This window comes from Oryctolagus cuniculus, chromosome 1 (genome assembly GCF_964237555.1).
Source record: "Oryctolagus cuniculus chromosome 1, mOryCun1.1, whole genome shotgun sequence".
In the NCBI taxonomy this organism is placed as follows: Eukaryota; Metazoa; Chordata; class Mammalia; order Lagomorpha; family Leporidae; genus Oryctolagus; species Oryctolagus cuniculus.
The window spans coordinates 192,747,284-192,759,376 of NC_091432.1; the positions used below are offsets into that span (position 1 = coordinate 192,747,284).

At 37.8% G+C, this 12,093-nt stretch overlaps 1 long non-coding RNA gene across 2 annotated transcripts in view; it reads left to right on the top strand.

The window, feature by feature from the left end:
* Positions 1 to 1,968: 1,968 nt before the first annotated feature.
* Positions 1,969 to 12,093, top strand: part of LOC127493549 (uncharacterized) — a 39,710-nt gene continuing 29,585 nt past the window's right edge. For both annotated transcript variants that reach the window (XR_007923826.2, XR_011385251.1), the window contains exon 1: positions 1,969 to 2,077. This is a non-coding gene — a long non-coding RNA (uncharacterized lncRNA). The remainder of the gene's footprint in view (positions 2,078 to 12,093) is intronic.

Consider the following 12,093-nt stretch of genomic DNA (forward strand, 5'->3'; position numbering starts at 1 on the left):
CTATTATCTTAAACTAGTTCTGTTTGACACAAGAGTTCAATTTCAACTGTCAATAAAGGCACAATCTCACAGTAAGATTACAGGTGTTCCTCAACTTAAAAATAATACATTTTCCCAAAGTCTTTTCCCTAAGGTTAGATCTCAGATTCTTTGAAAGGTAGGACAGAAAAGTCATTTTATCATTTACATTGCCAAACTGTTGTGTTTAATGCATTTAACTAAAGTTGCCAAACAGCCTTTTCAATATTTGTGCCCTAGCCTTTATACAAGATCAGATCCATAATTGGGTTTCTCACCCTACTTCAATCCCTTTCACTTACCCACCATTACCTAACTCCCAATGGAGTGATCCCATGTTCCAAGCAGAAATGGGTATCTCAGCAAGCTACAATCAGCACTTCAGGAATAGAGCTTATTAGATGATTTTTTTATATCTTTGCAAAAAATCAATCGCTGATATAGAAGAAATAATCAACATTTGATCTCCCTTGTTTCTATTCTAGCCAAAAACTTAAACAAAGTTCAGTTATTAGTGAGAATAGGGCAGGAAATCTTAATTTTTTTGTTCACAAGGAATAGACCACATGAATTGGCAGCAAAGTCCATTTTTGCCATTTGTGTCAATTTAGATACATTTTTTACCATTTTTCTCAACACCTCTTCCACAGGAACAAGAATGACTTTCCTGAAACTTGTAGGAAAAGTTAACCTAAATGGTTTGTATCTTGATTAGTTTCTGTAACGGCCTGGATACTGAATACAGGGTTGACTTTGTGCCCTTGGCTTTTGACCTTTGACCATTACCTTCTTCAATACAGTCTCCATGCACTAGGTGGCAGCATGTCTTAAGGTAGTGATTCATTAAAATGTTTAGGTCATTGTTAATAGTTGATGAGACAAGGACCAACTAGATTAACTTTTATGAAGTTTAGAACATAGATTCAATAACACATATGCAGAATTAACTATTCTGTTTTTATTTTTGCAAGAGAAGTTTTTAGAATAAAGTAGTCCACAAGCAAAGAAACTATGTAAATAACTTGCAAAATATGAAAAATTCAAAAACAATCTTGAAAGGTTTATATCACTGTATTCATGAAAGTAGTAACATCTCTTTCAGTTATTTCCCCCTTTTTTGAAAATAGAAAAGTACAAAGACATCATGGGAACTAGTACTCACACCAAGTCCTCATAATAAATAGAACAGTCATGGAACTTAAGAGACTTATGACTTCAGTTTTCTGTGTCATGCTGAGCTAAATAACTTATAAAGCTCATGTGGTAGAGATAGATTCAGTTCACCCGTTGTAACAAAAATATTGACTCTAGTGTCACAAAGGTGAACAATGACACTACCAATTTTCTAAGTAGCCACATAAGGCATTCTGTCACTTCTTAAATACTCAGTTTTGGGAATAGATTATTTTGTCCTCTAATTTAAAATATTTAGGAGCACAAAGTTTCTGGGTTCTTCTTCTGAGGACATTTCTGTAGGAAAAAAATCCATGTGAATTTACGTGGTGAACATGAAAATAAACCTCTCATATATACTTTCTCTCTTTTTTGTGTAAATATGTGTTTATGTTCTTTGTTTTTTTAGAAAGATTTTATTAATATAAATTTCATAAGTACAACATTGGATTATAGTTGTTTTTCCACCCATAACCAACCTCCGACCCACAAACCATCCCATCTCCTACTCCCTCTCCCATCCCATTCTTCATTAAGATTAATTTTAATTATCTTTATATACAGAAGATCAACTTAGTATATACTAAATAAAATTTTCAACAGTTTGCACCCACACAGACACACAAAGTAAAAAGTACTGTTTGAAGACTAGTTTTACTGTTAATTCAAATAGTACAACACATTAAGGACAGAGATCCTACATGGGAAGTAAGTGCGTAGTGTTGTTGATTTAACAATTGACACTCTTATTTATGACATCAGTAATCACCGGAATCTCTTGTCATGAGCTGCCAAAGCTATGGAAGCCTCTTGAATTCAGCAACTCTGATCTTATTTAGGCAAGGCCATAATCAAAGTGGAAGTTCTCTCCTCCCTTCAGAGAAAGGTACCTCCTTCTTTGATGGCCCGTTCTTTCTACTTGGATCTCACTCGCAGAGATCTTTCATTTAGGTCATTTTTAAAAGGCCATTTACATTCAATGTGACTACTGATAAGTAGTGGCTTTGCCCTGCCATTTTTCCAAAGGTATTTCTAATATATAGTTTGAACTTCCTGTGATCTCTTACTGAGAGATTTTCTTCCTTTACCTTCTATTGATGACCGTGTTCCTGTGTTTCTGTGTGTAATACAACTTTAAGCATCTTTTGCAGGGCTGGATGAGTGGTGACAAATTCTTTCAATGTCTGTTTGCTATGAAAAGTCTTTATTTCACCTTCATTCACAAATGAGAGCTTTTCAGGATATAATATTCTGGGCTGGCAGTTTTTCTCTCAGTACTTGGGCTATATCTCACCATTCCCTCCTAGCCTGTAGGGTTTCTGATGAGAATTCTGCTGTGAGTCTAATTGGAGATCCTCTGAGAGTAATACCCATTTCTCTCTTGCACATTTTAGAATCTTTTCTTTGTGTTTCACTGTGGTTAAGTTTGATTACAATGTATTGAGGAGAGAATCTTTTCTGGTCATGTCTATTGGGAGTTCTGTGTGCTTCCTGTGCTTGGACGTCTCTTTATTTCTCCAAACCCAGGACGTTTTCTGCTAGTGTCTCACTAAAAAGGCCTTTTAATCCTTTCTCTTTCTCCATGCCTTCAGGAACTCCTAGAACCTGACTGTTGGGTTTTTAAATAGTATCCTGTAGATGCCCAACAATATTTTTTAGATTTCTAATTTCCTCTTCATTTCTTTGGTTTGACTGTATATTTTGTCTTCCTTTTTTTTTTTTTTCTTTTTTTTGACAGGCAGAGTGGACAGTGAGACAGAAAGGTCTTCCTTTGCCGTTGGTTCATCCTCCAATGGCCACCGCGGCCGGTGCGCCGTGGCCGGCGCACAGTGCTGAACCAAAGGCAGGAGCCAGGTGCTTCTCCTGGTCTCCCATGGGGTGCAGGGCCCAAGCACTTGGGCCATCCTCCACTGCACTCCCGGGCCACAGCAGAGAGCTGGCCTGGAAGAGGGGCAACCGGGACAGAATCCGGCGCCCCGTCTGGGACTAGAACCCGGTGTGCCGGCGCCGCAAGGCGGAGGATTAGCTTAGTGAGCCGCAGCGCCGGCCTTGTGCTTTGTCTTCTAAATCTGATATTCTCTCTTCTGCCTTAATGATTCTGTTTTTAAGGCTCTCGATTGCATTTTGTATTTGTTCTATTGAATTCTTCATTTCATTTTGATTTCAATATCTCAATTTCATGTTCTATTGAATTCTTCATTTCATTTTGATTCCTTCTTAGGATTTCATTTTCTTGAGAGAGCTTTTCTTTCATGTCCTCCATTACTTTCAGTAGTTCATGTGTGTTTTTTTTTATTACTTTTAAGTATTCTTATCAATCTTTTGAGTTCCATTTCTTAAATTTCTTCTATCTCGTTCTTCATAATCTTGTATTGAAGTGTGATGTTCTTTTGGGAGCATCATGTTGTCTTCCTTATTCTTGTTTCTTGGATTTTTGTGTTTGTTGTTCAGCAGTTGTGGAGATGCTTGTTGGTTTCTTCTTTTTTTTTTTTTTTTCCTGCTGTGGTGGTTTTTATCATTGTACTATGACTCTGTAGTTAAGTGGATTGTCTGCTTTCAGTGAATCTCTAGGGGCTTGTGGTGGATGTGGCCAGAGAGCTATGTTCAGTTCTTCAGGTTTAATGGTGTGCCTAAGGTGACACACCCAGGTTTGGCGTGGTAAATCTCTCTGTTTTAATCAGAAGGGAAGTAATTCCACTCAACTGAGCTCTTCTCAATGAAGATCAGTGCCTGAGTGCTAGCCCCAGTGGGTATAATACTCGTCTACTCTGTCCCAGGGACCACAGAAATGATCTGTGCAGTCCTCAGTATAAGTTCAGATTCCCCTGCAATGTCTCTCACCAGGGAGCCGCCTGAGCTTGTGGCATCTCCACCAAGACTACTCACAGTCTCAGCCATACAGTGAGTTCTCCCACACACGCTCAGTTTTTTTTTTTTTTTTTTTCACAGTCCCGGTTCAGAAGTTCTATACAGTCACTAGGTCTTAGCCTCCAGTTATTACTACCCATCAGAGTCAGGTTTCTCTGCTTTGCTGATTGCCAGGTGCATACACGAGCTGGCATAGCTGTTTTGTATGCCCAAAATGGCCCCTGCTCTATCAGCTTGTATAACTTTGTAGGGTGATTGGAGAGAGAGAATTGTGTCTTTACTGTCCCTTTTATTTTTTTGTCTCCTCTAGTAGGCTGGTGCACTTTCCCCCACAGGGCTTTAAGCCTCATTTCTTCGAGGCTCTTCCTGCCACTTTTCCACCAGTGTCTTGGGCTACTGCAGTCTCCTCTCACCTCACTTTACAGCGCTGGTGTGGAGGCTCTCTGCAGCTGGAGTCTCAAGCCATGGCCACCCACGCTCTCCACTTAGGTCTACCCTGTCCCTCTAATAATGGAAGAGTTTCCTCTGCTGTTTTTTCCCTAACTCTTCCCTGAAACTACACTATCTTCACTTTTATTAAACTATCTTCTCCTGGACTAGGTCAGTAAGCTCCCTCCCTATTCCACTATCTTTGAACCAGCCTCATATATTCTTTTTCAAAAACTATATTTGACTGATGGTCTTTGTTACTGGTCTTTGATTCCATTACCATGTTCATATCAAGGCCACTTGCTACATCCAGGATGGCAGGGTGTCAGGTTAACCTGAAAGAGAGATGACATCCCATCAATTAAGGAAGCAGACTCAGATTAAAGATTTAAATGTGGGAAACCAAGAGACACTGTCTGGTGCCAAAGGTGGAGGCAGAAGCAGAGACTCAGATATCTGGTTACTCCAAGTATTATTATTAATGATGTTCTGATCGATTAATCATAAAGAATGTGCAGTTTCATGAAAACAGGATTTTGTGATGATGGAGTTTAAACATAGTGAAACAGGGAACAATGGGGAGTTTTGGTGTTTACAGGAAAGACTTGTTTGCTTGGAAGCTAGGATTAAGAGAACAATGAAAATGTGGAGGGGTTTTGAAAGGGGCTAATTATTAAAGGGAGTGAACATCCCACTTGCTGTTTACTGGAGCCAACAACATTTCCTTAGCTGCTTCAGCAGCATGTCAAATGACTTTTGCCATTGTCGACATAACTTGACAGATAACCTTTGCAATATGGCTAAGCATGCCTTCAGCAGAATTCAGGCTGTTCGGTGGTCCCAACAGCCACTAAAATGACTCATTGACTCAATATGGAGGGTAAGTCCAATGAAATGAAGGATTCTGCTAACAGGTGATTTTGGCTCTATGACTCCCCTTTGGCCTTGATAAAACTTTATTGGAACTACATGATTGTTGAAGAATTTTCCTGTAAATTTCACTTGCCTCTCTCTTTCCTATTCTCATACATAGGGATTACATGTGAATTATCTGGTTATCAAATCCTCTTTTGGTTGATACATTGTTTTCAGATTAATTTAATCTTACTTCAGTTTGCTAGTATATATATATATAAAGTAAATTTTGCATATTTCTGTTCTAATTGATTATGTGTTGTAGGTATAATATTTCCAAGTTAATAGGCAGTGGCATTTTACTGGGTTTCCCAAGTAGTAGACACTAAAAGATGCCATGTGATATAACTAGGGATTTTATTATTCAAAATTCAAAATTCCTAAGAATCCTTGCCTAAAATGCAATATTTTAAATTTATTAAGCATTAATTTATTTAAATATATTGGAAAATATTTGTGTTGTCAAATCTATATGATTTCCACATAAGTATACAACTTGCAATATAACAATGTTAGAGTAAATTAAAGTTATCATCCTGAATCTAAGAGATAATAGTCTCTTTTATGTAATGTCCCAATTAGAAAAATATGCATGTTACCATTAATTGTGCTTACAAATTAAGAATCCATGAAACTAAAATATTTGCAAAGAAATCACATAAAATAGTGAAATAATTGACTGTATAGCCTTTAAAAGATATCAAAGATAAATGTGATAGATATTTTCAAAGACTTGAAAGAGATGTCATATGGAAAATTGTTGATTTTTTTCAGTCTCCCTTTAGAGGATAGAACAAAAACTTGCAGTTGACAGTTGATATTATGCAACACTTCACTCAGTATGAAGAAAAATGTGTTCATGCAATGTATTAGTCACTTTAGGGATTGAATTACCTGAACTTAATATGATATTTTAAGTATAGGTGAATTCTAGTTTTAAGAAAAATATAGCAGTTATATAACATTTAAGGTACATATATATTATGTATAAATACTTCATGTGCTCTTTAAATTAGAATTTGAGTATTTTATGAATTGCTTACAAAAATTAATGACACATTAATACAGGTATCAGGCATGAAGTTCTCAATACAAAAGGTCTACTGAAGAAAAATTATATCCCAAGAGTTGCTTTCTCATATTTAATTATCCCCACTAGGTGATCCAGCCAGTTGTTCATGACTTTTCCAAGATAGTCTATTTCAGTTTCAGTTGACACCTTCACAGGGATCTAATGGCCTTTGTCTTTGCACCTCATGTCTAAATCCCATACATCCATTCAGGACTCAGTTAATTGTTCCTAGACCTGGCTCTATTTGAATTGTGATGCATGTTTTTTGTGTGCATCTGCCACCATCCTCAAAGTAGAATAAGGAGAGAATGTGAAATGACATCAACACAGGAAACATTAGGAATATTTATTAGTAATAGTATCTGATAGATAAAAGAATATGTATGAGGGATCTTCAAAAACTTCATGAAAATACATGTTATGAAAAACCTGTTCATGAATTTACAATGTTTTGATTTCAAAAACATTCCATTTCTCATGAGCTTTTTAAGTACTTTCATGTCTGTGTGTGCATGTGTGTGTATGATAACCTTATGGATAGAACACATGCTTTTTCCTTACATGACACATATCCTATAGAGGGCAAAGGACATACTTCATTCATTTCTGTGTTATAAAATATCTTTGAATGCTAGGGTCAAGGGTTACAAAGTTGAGGGTATCTACTTTGAAGAAATCTCCATTATAGATTGAGAAAGTAGGCTGGTGTGCCTTCTTGTGCATTTGTACAATATACTACTATGTAAAAGTGGTCAGCAGGAGTTGAGTAATGAAAGAATCTCTCTACTTTGTCTAGCATACCTCCTCCTGGCTGTTTCTGGTTTCTGAATGTGGCCTATCTTCTTCACTCATTTTTTAAAAAGTTTTATTTTATTTGTTTGAAAGACAGAGTTACAGAGAGAGGTAGAGACAGAGAGAGGGGTCTTCCATCCACTGGTTACACTCCCTAGTTGGCTGCAATGGCTGAAGCTGTGCCGATCTGAAAGCAGGAACCTGGAGCTTTTTCCAGGTCTCTCACATGGGATACAGGGGCTCGAGGACAGGGACATCCTCTACTGCTTTACCCAGGCCATAGCAGAGAGCTGAGTCAGAAGAGGAGCAGCTGGGACTAGAAAAGGCGCCCATATGAGATGCTGGCGCTTTGGGCCGGGCCAGGGCTTTAACCTGCTGCGTCACAGCACTGACCCCCTTCTTTGCTTATTTTTAAAGGAGAAGGAAGAAGAGACAAAATAAGATTAAATGCAAGAAACTATATTCAATACAGCGATTTCTAACAAGGCTGAATAGCTGAGAACTTAGGTGCTAAGCTAACCCTTACTTAAACACACAGGTATACTCACATATACCCCTCCAGAGGGAAAGATCCACTGGAAGATGAGAATGGAGACCAAGAACCTCACAATGAACTTCTGAAGGAAAGGATCTGTTTAGCTGTAATCTTTCCTTGGTGTTGGCTGAGCATATTATGATCACCCTAGATATGCCATAGTCCCTCCCTAAAGTCAGTTCAGGGCATAAAACTGCATAGGGCACATTCTTGTCCTCACACCATAGCTAGATGTGCAGAATAGTCTTCAAGCCATCTGTAGCCATGGTGGTAATTTGGGAGATGCCTTTTTAAATGTCTCATTGGCTCCTTTACAAAGTTCATTTCCGTTTCCTTGCTTCTGAATTGGTTCCAGTAGTATTTTGCTGGGGCTGTAGGCTCTTAGATTCATATGAACCTCTGATAACTGTGCTTTTTAGTCTACCTACTCTTCAAGGAGCATTGCCAAATTATAACAGTGGAGTCTATTTCCTGTGTTTTTAATAGATAAATCAAGGCCGTTTTCATCTTAGTAAATTTTGGGTTACTTTTTTAATGTATTTTCTTGAACTATTTCTACTGCAATTCACCTTTTATTCCTCTGTCTACCCACATAGTCTCCTGAGAACTTTTACCAGTCAGTCTTGACATTTCACTACTCAAAGAACTGACAGGCATGTAAGTGGAAGATTTCAGCATCCACACTCCTTGTTCAGATCAGTTATAAAGATAGGCGAAGTCAAATGTGTTATAGGGCAACATCAAGTCACATTGTTCTATTTGGAGTTCATTGTGTAATATATTTTCACTGTTTTTTTTTTCTACCATTTCTTTCTTTATAATATTCTGGTATTAGAATTTAAAAACAGTGATCTGGAAGGGGATGAATAATTGTGTGAGACAGTTAGCTTTAATTTTGAGTGTTTCGATTACTTTGAAATTCTTATCCCACCGTCATCTTCAATTAATAATCATCACAGTTTTTTAATATGCTAGCTAGAAAACAGCTCAATAATACCTTCATATCTAAACATAAATAAATAAGTAAAATAAAAATCTAGCTCACTTTAGGACAATTTAGGATAATTACATCTTTAAGATGTAAAATCCTAAATTTACTCTCTTATATTTATCAATACACATAATTTTTTTCCTACTAGGGAAAAGCGATAGTAATAGGCCACTTTTCAGTTTTGATTAATTGTTTTGAAAGGTTTACTTCTAGTTTATATAATCTCTTTATCTCACAATTCAGTAAGTTTTATAATGGAAGTTATAAGTTTTAATAATGATAGTTTACTGATCTGTGATTCTTAAGAAATTTTGCTTGGGGATTTGGAAATCTATCAGCATGGGTGCTTTCTGCTGCGTATAACTGTAAACATCAGTGCAAACACAGTCATAGAAGAAAAGTATTATCTCATATAATAATAATTCAGGATAGAAAATGAGGATGAAGTTACCCAATATGGAAGTTGTGGTTAGTTTCTCTGTAGCTCTCATGGTGCTATCCTTAACTATACTTTGACTTTATATTCAGATTAGTAGAAAGACAACTCTAGAATTTCCAGGCATAATTTCTAAAGTTGGAGATGTCCATTGGAATAATGTGTTACTCTTTTCTTATGTCTTTTTTTTTATATCAGAAAGAACTTATTTTCTGGATGATTCATAGAAAAATTCTTCTGAGCTTGCTATATGCCCTTTTCTAAATATAGAGTGGCCAGGAAGATGTTTTTGGCCTAATCTCATCACTTAGTCAACCACAGACTATTTGGATAGCAAAATGCATGTATGAACCTATACATATTTTTTTTTTATTTAATGAGCATAAATTTCCAAAGTACAGCTTATGGATTACAATAGCTTCCTCCCCCACATAACTTCCCTCCCACCCACAACACTCCCCTCTCCCACTCCCTCTCCCCTTCCCTTCACATCAAGATTAATTTTCAATTATCTTTATATAAAGAAGATCAATTTAGCATATATTAAGTAAAGATTTCCACATTTTGCTCCCACACAGAAACACAAAGTGTAAAATACTATTTGAGTACTAGTTATAGCATTAATTAAACACCTAAGAGTAATTGTGTATTAATTACAGAGTTCAACCAATAGTTTTAAGTAGAATATAAAATGCAACTTTTGTATTGTTGTGGCCCCCCCAAACCTCCCTCCCTCCCGTGGCCCTCCCCTCTCCCACTCCCTCTCCCATCCCGCCCTTCATCACGTTTCATTTTCAATTACCTTCATATACTGAAGATCAACTTAGTATATACTAAGCAGGGATTTCAACAGGCTGCACTCACACAACCGAACCAGGTATAGGGTATTGTTCGACTATTAGTGTTGTTTTTGAGTTTTATAGTGAAACACATTAAGGACAGAGATCCTACGTGGGGAGCATGAACCCAGTGACTCCTGTTGTTGATTTAACAATTGGAACTTTTATTTATGATGTCAGCAATCACCCGAGACTCTTGCTATGAGCAGTCTAGGCTATGGAAGCCCCTTGAGTTCACCAACTCTGAATTTGCTTAGTCAAGGCCGTATCACAGTGGAGGTTCCTTCCTCCCTTCAGAGAAAGGCACCTCTCTCCTTGATGGCCTGATCCTTCTGCTGGGGTCTTGTTCACCAGGATCTTTCATTTAGATTGTTTTTTTGCCACCGTGTCATAGCTTTCCATGCCTGTGAGACTCTCATGGACCTTTTAGTCAGATCCAAATGTCCCAAGGGTTGATTCTGAGGCAGGAGTGTTGTTTTGGGCATTTGCCATTCTATGAGTCTGCTGTGTGTCCTGCTTCCCCCGCGGGATCATTCTCTCCCTTTTAATTCTATCCTTCATTATTTGCTTACACTGGTCTTATTTGTGAAATCTCTTCGACACTTACCCTATCTTTTTGATCAGTTGTGTATTTATATTTATCACTTTACCAAGTGTGCTGGCATTGATAGCTGCCTCCTTGGTAAGGATGAGTTGAAATCCCCTGGCACATTTCCAGTTCCACCATTGGAGGTAGGTCTGAGTGAGTATGTGCTGTCCTATATATCTCCTCCCTCTCTTATTCCCACTCCTATGTTTCACAGAGATCAATTTTCTGTTAATTTTTAAACACTTAAGAATGGTTGTGCATTGATTGCAGAGGTCAACCAGTGGTCTTGTGTAGAGCAAACCGGGCAACAACAACAACAACAATACTAAAGGAACAAAATAGTAAGTTGTTCCTCAACAGTCTAGACAAGGGCTGCTCATGTCATTGTCTCTCATAGTGTCCATTTCACTTCAATGGGTATCATTTTAGGTGCTTGTTTAGCTGCCATTGATCAGGGAGAACATGTGATATTTGTCCCTTTTGGACTGGCTTATTTCACTCAGCATGATGTTTTCCAGCTTCCTCCATTTTGTTGTAAATGCCCAGATTTCATTGTTTTTTACTGCTGTATAGTGTTCCATAGGGTACATATCCCGGAGTTTCTTTATCCATTTATCCATTGATGGACATTTAGGTTGATTCCATGTCTTAGCTATTGTGATTTGAGCTGCAACAAATATTGAGGTGCAAATGGCTTTTTTCACCCCTTTAATTCCATTTGGGTATATTCCAAGGAGTGGGATGGCTGGATCCTGTGGTAGGTTTCTGAGGATTCTCCAGACTGTCTTCCATAGTGGCTTTACCAGTTTGCATTCCCACCAACAGTGGATTAGTGTCCCTTTTTCTCCACATCCTCGCCAGCATCTGTTGTTGGTTGATTTCTGTATGTAAGCCAATCTAACCGGAGTGAGGTGGAATCTCATTGTGGTTTTGATCTGCATTTCCCTGATGGCTAGGGATCCTGAGCATTTTTTCATGTGTCTGTTGGCCATTTGGATTTCCTCTTTTGAAAAATGTCTGTTAAGGTCCTTGGCCCATTTTTTATTGGGTTGTTTGTTTTGATTCTGTGGTGTTTTTTGATCATTGTGTAGATTCTAGTTGTTAATCCTTTATCTGCTGTGTGGTTTGCGAATAACGTCTCCCATTCTGTTGGTTGCCTCTTCGTTTTCCTGACTGTTTGCTTTGCTGTTAAGAAACTCTTCAATTTGAGGTAATCCCATTTGTTTATTTTATCTTTGATTACCAGTGCCTGTGGGGTCTTCTCCAGGAATTCTTCGCCTATTCCGATATCTTGAAGGGTTTCCCCTATGCTCTCAATTAGTTTCATGGTGTCATGGCGCATCTCTAGTTCTTTGATCCATATTGAGTGGATTTTTGTATCAGGTGTAAGGTAGGCGTCTTGCTTCATACTGCGACATGTGGACATCCAGTTTTCC